The sequence below is a fragment of the Syzygium oleosum genome, unplaced genomic scaffold, assembly GCF_021117445.2.
Source record: "Syzygium oleosum isolate NSW1041296 unplaced genomic scaffold, Sole_v2.1 Sole_v2.35, whole genome shotgun sequence".
In the NCBI taxonomy this organism is placed as follows: Eukaryota; Viridiplantae; Streptophyta; class Magnoliopsida; order Myrtales; family Myrtaceae; genus Syzygium; species Syzygium oleosum.
This window is the reverse complement of record NW_026607519.1, coordinates 1368112-1374953: the sequence shown is the minus strand read 5'-3', so window position 1 is coordinate 1374953 and position 6842 is coordinate 1368112. Positions and strand designations below refer to the sequence as shown.

The following is a 6842-nucleotide window of genomic DNA, read 5'->3' as shown; positions in this document are numbered from 1 at the left end:
ATGCATTGCATATAGCTTAGTTTTCATTAAAGAAGAGAAAACCAAAACAATTCACCGAAATTGTTTGATAATTAGAAACCATGATTAGTGTGATATTTGTGCTTCTAATTATTGTTGCTGAGGATCGCTTTGCATTGACGTAAGCAAATTCCGCCTTATCCTAGCAATTTATTTATTGCTTTGAATATTGGGCGTTTCATTAATATTTGCATACCTACATGATCAACTCACATGTTGGTGGATAAGTTAAAATCAATTTAAACTGTCTGCATAATATTTTTCCTAAAAAGAAAATGTACCGAAATGGCGTTAGAGCAATCTAGAGTAATTAAGTTTCTAAATCCATTTTAATCTTTGGTTCGTAGAAGTAAAGAAATTCTCCAACACTTTACTTGGGTTCCAAAAATAAGTGGCAACTCCTTAATGAAAATGACTTGCATATTAAGGACTTAAATCAAGTTGCGAATTGGTATAAGGTTAGGAGAGCCTGAGCTATGTTTTAACTTAGTAATTTATAAGCCAACCCCTAGGTGGTTCATCGAGGGAACGTCGACACAATTTTTTTAGTTTTCTTTATTATATAAAGTATATTTAGAAATTAGAAGTCCATTCGCATGCCTTTTTCCAATTCGTATGCATACCGCGTCCAATTCCACGCCCGTACTAGCCCCATGCATCTTCCTCGTTGCTTCTAAACGTCACTATCTTTGAATGACATTTCGATAGAAATGTGGATATGCGATACGACCATGGGAAGATATTTTCACACCACAAACGAAAACGATGGGTAAACTTTCATTTTCCTTTCCTTCGTTTCATTATTGTTTGCGATGATAAATTTCCACAGCATTTAGGGCAAGGATATCATCATCCATGCCATGTCACCATCGCTATGGCATTATGCCACATCATCATATGCCATGTCATTGTACCATGTCATCAATTCTATGTCATTGTGCCATGTTATAAATGCTATGTCACGTGCCTTATCATCATCCATGTTATCATATATGCCACGTTACTGCTTGTATGTTATTTAGTGAATGTATGTTAGGGTCGTGGAATTGCATGTCATGCCATAATAGTTTCATATTAATTTCGCCCATCATTAGAAAATATATGTCAGGTTATTCAATACAATTTCATGCCATTGTAGAGTAGATGTCATTTTCTACGTCATTGCGTAGCTTACATTCCATGCATTGCATATAGCTTAGTTTTCATTAAAGAAGAGAAAACCAAAACAATTCACCGAAATTGTTTGATAATTAGAAACCATGATTAGTATGATATTTGTGCTTCTAATTATTGTTGCTGAGGATCGCTTTGCATTGACGTAAGCAAATTCCGCCTTATCCTAGCAATTTATTTATTGCTTTGAATATTGGGCGTTTCATTAATATTTGCATACCTACATGATCAACTCACATGTTGGTGGATAAGTTAAAATCAATTCAAACTGTCTGCATAATATTTTTCCTAAAAAGAAAATGTACCGAAATGGCATTAGAGCAATCTAGAGTAATTAAGTTTCTGAATCCATTTTAATCTTTGGTTTGTAGAAGTAAAGAAATTCTCCAACACTTTACTTGGGTTCCAAAAATAAGTGGCAACTCCTTAATGAAAATGACTTGCATATTAAGGACTTAAATCAAGTTGCGAATTGGTATAAGATTAGGAGAGCCTGAGTTATGTTTTAACTTAGTAATTTATAAGCCAATCCCTAGGTGGTTCACCGAGGGAACGTCGACACAATTTTTTTAGTTTTCTTTATTATATAAAGTATATTTAGAAATTAGAAGTCCATTCGCATGCCTTTTTCCAATTCGTATGCATACCGCGTCCGATTCCAGGCCCGTACTAGCCCCATGCATCTTCCTCGTTGCTTCTAACGTCACTATCTTTGAATGACATTTCGATAGAAATGCGGATATGCGGTGGGACCATGGGAAGATATTTTCACGCCACAATTGAAAACGATGGGCAAACTTTCATTTTCGTTTCCTTCGTTTCATTATTGTTTGCGGTGATAAATTTCCACAGCATTTAGGGCAAGGATATCATATAATATTTGGGATTTTTTCATGCTTTCGCTGTTGATTCAAAGATTTGGATTGATATCGGCAGGGACAAAGGGGGATGAAAATTCAAAGAAACATGATTACAGCCCAATTAAGTTTCCACGTGTCCATGCAAGAGAGATTGAGATTATCAGGGGTTCGGTCTTTTCCGGCCCAATTACTTAAAAAATTACTAATTTTAGGTTAAATCTCAATTCTATCTGAACTTCTTTTATCTTGAAAGAAATCCTAAACTTTCTTTCCTATCTCAAATATGCCAATGTGTCCAAAAATAACCATTAGTTCTTCCAAAATTATCAACATCATGGTCAATTAGCGGTTTCATTATTAGAACATGATGTTGAAAATTCTGAAGAAATCAGTGGTAATTTTTGTACGTGGACAGATTTGAAATAAGAGTAAAAATTGATAATTTTTTTAGACAAAAAATATACGAGACAGAATTGAGATTAGACTTAAAGTTAAGAGTTCTTTTTTAGTGAATTAGCTCCACCTTTTTTTAACCCACTTTTAATTCCACTCGTTAATGTTGTTTCACAAGTACAAGACACAAACCACGGCAATAATAAAAGTATTGGACCGCAAAGTCCAAGGAAATTAAAGGGCATTAAAGTGCTCGGAACATAAAGCCACTTGAGTGGAAACTGGAAGGTGTAAGTTACGAACTAGTGACGCTCCACGAGAAAAGATTGACCCAAACGCGACGGTTGTATTCGCTCGACACATTGCGGGAACCGAACTTGACACGCAAGTTAAAGCCAAAGCTGAAAGACATGGCGAAATTCAGTAGGGTTTTGACACGGTCGAGTTTGTCCTCCTCTTCCTCCTCGATTGTTTCCAAGATCTATACCCAGGCAAGGGCAGCCCTCGCCAGCCTAGGCGCGGGTGTCCTCACCTGAGGCCAGCGACCTCCGGTCATCGACGAGGCCCGACAGAGGAAGAAAGGGAAAAGAAAAAAAAAAAAGAAAAAGATTAGCAAAGAAATGAAAAAAAGAAGAGAAAAATCATAAAATTAAAAAAGGAATTATAAAAATTATCCACATCGGCGCTGATTAAACTATCACGTCGGCGCTGATTAAACTATCACGTCAGCAATTTCCAGTTAAAATTACCCGGAATGACTAAATTGACAAATCGTTAAAAAGTTTAGAATTAAATTGACAAATCATCAAAATATTGAAGACTAAATTGATACAATTGTACTAAATTAGCCACCGTATAATATATTTATGATTTTTTTGGACAATTTTATCCGGAGACGTCAGGAGTGGCATTATAATGGACTGTAGGACCATATTGTAGACAAGAACTTGCCTTTTGATTTCAATCCAGATTTTTGTTTTTGCAGATTGCTTTAGTTGTTAGTGAGTTTTCCTCCTTTTTTTTTTTTCCAGTCAGATGATTTGATAAATATTTATTCATTTATTTAGCGAATATATGCATATGTAGTTGAGTACGTTATTCGCTAATTTTGGGACCAGATTAAAATTTGGAATTCATTAATGAAGGTTCTTTCCGTCGTGTACTTTTCAATCTTATCATTTGAGATATTGCAATGTGTATATTTAAATTTGAGTATTATCACAGCTACTACTAAAATTGGAGGCAAATCCCCTGCTAGTTTTTTTATGCCAAAATTGTATCTATAGTGTCTCAAGGATAGGAAGCACTGCAAAAACATAATAAGATTCAAAACTTGAGCTCAAGCCACAAATTTTTTGTACACTAATGACGTGTTTTTTTGAAGAAAAATTCATGATAAAGAAAATGCTTTCCTTTTTTAGGATAGAGAATTAATTTTCTTAACTTTAAGTATGTATATTTTCTTTGACCGTAAATGATTTTTAATACTCAACGCGTGAAAGTCCAAAAAATTAATTTGCAAAAAATTCTTTTACTCAAATAAATACACGTTAAATATGTCTTTGTTTACACTCGTTCCTTTCAACATGTGTTTTATTCTTTTTTTGCATACTTTCAATGACCAAAAACGGTTTTTGGATATAAGTTCGACACATGGTAACTTGTGTCGTACTAAAAAATGACAAAAGAACCGTTAATTCACGACAAAACGGGTTAAGCGGCTCATTTTATGTCTTTCCCACAGTTTGCCGTTTGTAAAAAATATGATATCATTTAATCACATATTGTGTCTGGTAAACGAGTTGCGTCAAAAAGTATATTGTGTCTGGTAAACGAGTTGCGTCAAAAAGTATCGGATTTGAGCTACAACAAAAGTAGATTTTTACCTCAGTTTGGTTTACGAAGCCATTCGATTTTCCATAATTCACAGCTTATTTTCACGCCTCCCAAAACTGATAATTACCCCTCTTAATTTTCCAAAAAACCTCTGAAAATTTTTCACCCGAAGCTGTTCAGCTTCTCTCTCTGAACTTTTTCTCTCTTCGTCACTGACATCTTTCACTGTAAGCTCAAGCTCAAGCTCTCTCTCTCTCTCTCTCTCTCTCTCTCTCTCTGCGTTCGTCTCCCTTTCACCAGTGCCTGTGCCTAGTGAGTGACTCGCTGACTCTGCTTCGTCTCTGTTCATCCCTGGGGTCATCTACTGTGGTTTTTCTATGTTCTTTTTTTTCCTTAAAATGTATTTGCTGATTGTCGATTGTGATGTGAACCCATTTGTTCTGCCTTGCTTTCTCTTCTTCTTTTTTTTCTTGGTTTCCTAGTTTTAAGCTCTTCGTTAGTTTCCTGTTAAAGTCCAGTTCCCTACTTGAATTTTGGGTTTTACCCTGCCTTTTCTTCTTTCCAATTCGTGCAGTTTACGCGATATGAGTTCCAATTATCGTTCATAGTATGCCTCAGTTACGTTTTTAATGTTCTACGAATTCGTTCTGAGTTTGGGTTTAATCTTTTAAGAGCTTTGCCTTTGGGATTCCGTGGTGGGTTTTGCTTGGAGGGGTTTGGGTCTGTTTATTCATGGCTTTGCCTTTCTTATTGTGGCCATTTTCTGTTATATTTACGATCTTATCAGATAATTCTTGTAACCATTCCCCTGCAGCGCTTGAAGGTAATATGTATGATTTGATAAACTATCGAATTGAGTTGCTGATCTCTTGCTTGAATTGTTAATACTTTCTGTTAAATGAGTTGTATCCATGGGAAACATGATCAACTGTGCGGGTTCATGCACGGTGCAGTAAGCTGTAGGTTAGAATAGAAGGTTGAAAAACAACGCAATGGTGACGAGCTACGTTCTAATGCAGAGACGGAAACTGAGCAGCCTCAAGAAGAGACTACAAATGTGAATGCATCAGGTAATGCCTACCTACATAGATTAGTCTGCAATTTTGCATCATACTCTATACTAAAATGGTCTAAGCATTGATCTGGTTTAACAATATTTGATTCTTCTTTTGATATTTAGAATTTCTTGTCTAGTAGCTACTACTAGGAAAAGGAAGGGTGACTCTACGTGTCTACCAGGCGTATGGAATCTTCCTCCGGGGAAACGCATCATTGCCACGCTAGGGAAGAAAATGCAGCCTATTATAGTTGAAGGATGTTTGCTTGGGGAGTTTCTTGGGACCATTGCTAGAAATGGTGAGTTGGCACCATTGTTCACAACTTGGAAGCAAATTACCAAGGATATGAGAAACGCTATGAATCGGATTGTGGAGGTAGTAAGCTAGTATTCATATGGAATTCCATACACGTTATAAATTAATTTAACATCATTATAATTTTCCTTGCTGTAGTCCAAGTTTGATTATCCTCGTGTACCAGCTGTGGAAAAATAAATCCTACATTCCTTAAACTCTAATGGAGAATTTGGAAAAGTGCTCTAAAAGCTGCTCTCTATGATGGCTCTCAACCATTATCATATCATTTGAAGAAGCCAGAAAGAGTGCCAATGGAAAAATCTTGTCACCTTCTGGAGTTCAAAGGAAGGGAAGGTACAAATCTTGTTCTAGCATTGCTTTGATATTACCTGTCGACATTAAATAGACTTTCGTCGCCTTATTAGTCAATGACTATTTTGTGATTAGTTTTTTGTTGCAGAAGTGGAGTGATGTAAATAAGGCTACTAGAGCAGAACAAAAGATACGACACACCTTTCGGAAATTTTTTTTAGGGTAATAGCAGAAAAGGTACTTTTGTGTTTCCCCTTAAATTTACGTGTTTCCCTGTAAATGACGTTTCGATTGAGTAATCAGTAATCTCGCTATAGAAAAGATTCTGCTGAGTGATATATCTTTCGACCTCAGGTAAAGATGTCCAGAGATATTTGCCACTTTATGGAGAATACACTTGTTTCAACAGCAGTTGTCATAGGAAGAAAACATAGGATGTGTTCTAGAATTGCCTCTGTAAGGTTGTCTCTGTCATTGGCACCTGCCTCGATATCTTGTTCTTCCCTTAGCTCTGTGATTTGGATTTGCTAGTGCCAGCACAATAATCCATAACTTGGTTCTGGTTTATCTAGCATACATTAGTCTGCCATCATTAATGACTGAGCTATGCAGCAGCTAGAGCTGTAAAGTAATCTTGAGATGATGAAACCTGTACAATTTTCTATTAATTTGCAAATGTGAATGCAGTTTGGGTTAATGACAGAGATCGAAATACAGAAAATTATTGCAACCCAAGTCTACCCAAGTACTAGTTGTGCCATTTCACATGCATGCCACAATTGTTGAAAAGCCGTTCAATATAGTCCTTTTAATGTCAACCAAATGTTATGCTGTCCTGGCAATGACAATATTGCTGCTATAATGTACAGTAATTTATACAGTTATCCGAGCGAAG

General features: G+C 36.1%; 1 pseudogene; it reads left to right on the top strand.

Moving 5' to 3' along the window:
- Positions 1 to 5272: 5272 nt before the first annotated feature.
- Positions 5273 to 6173, top strand: LOC115676828 (uncharacterized; annotated as a pseudogene).
- Positions 6174 to 6842: the final 669 nt, after the last annotated feature.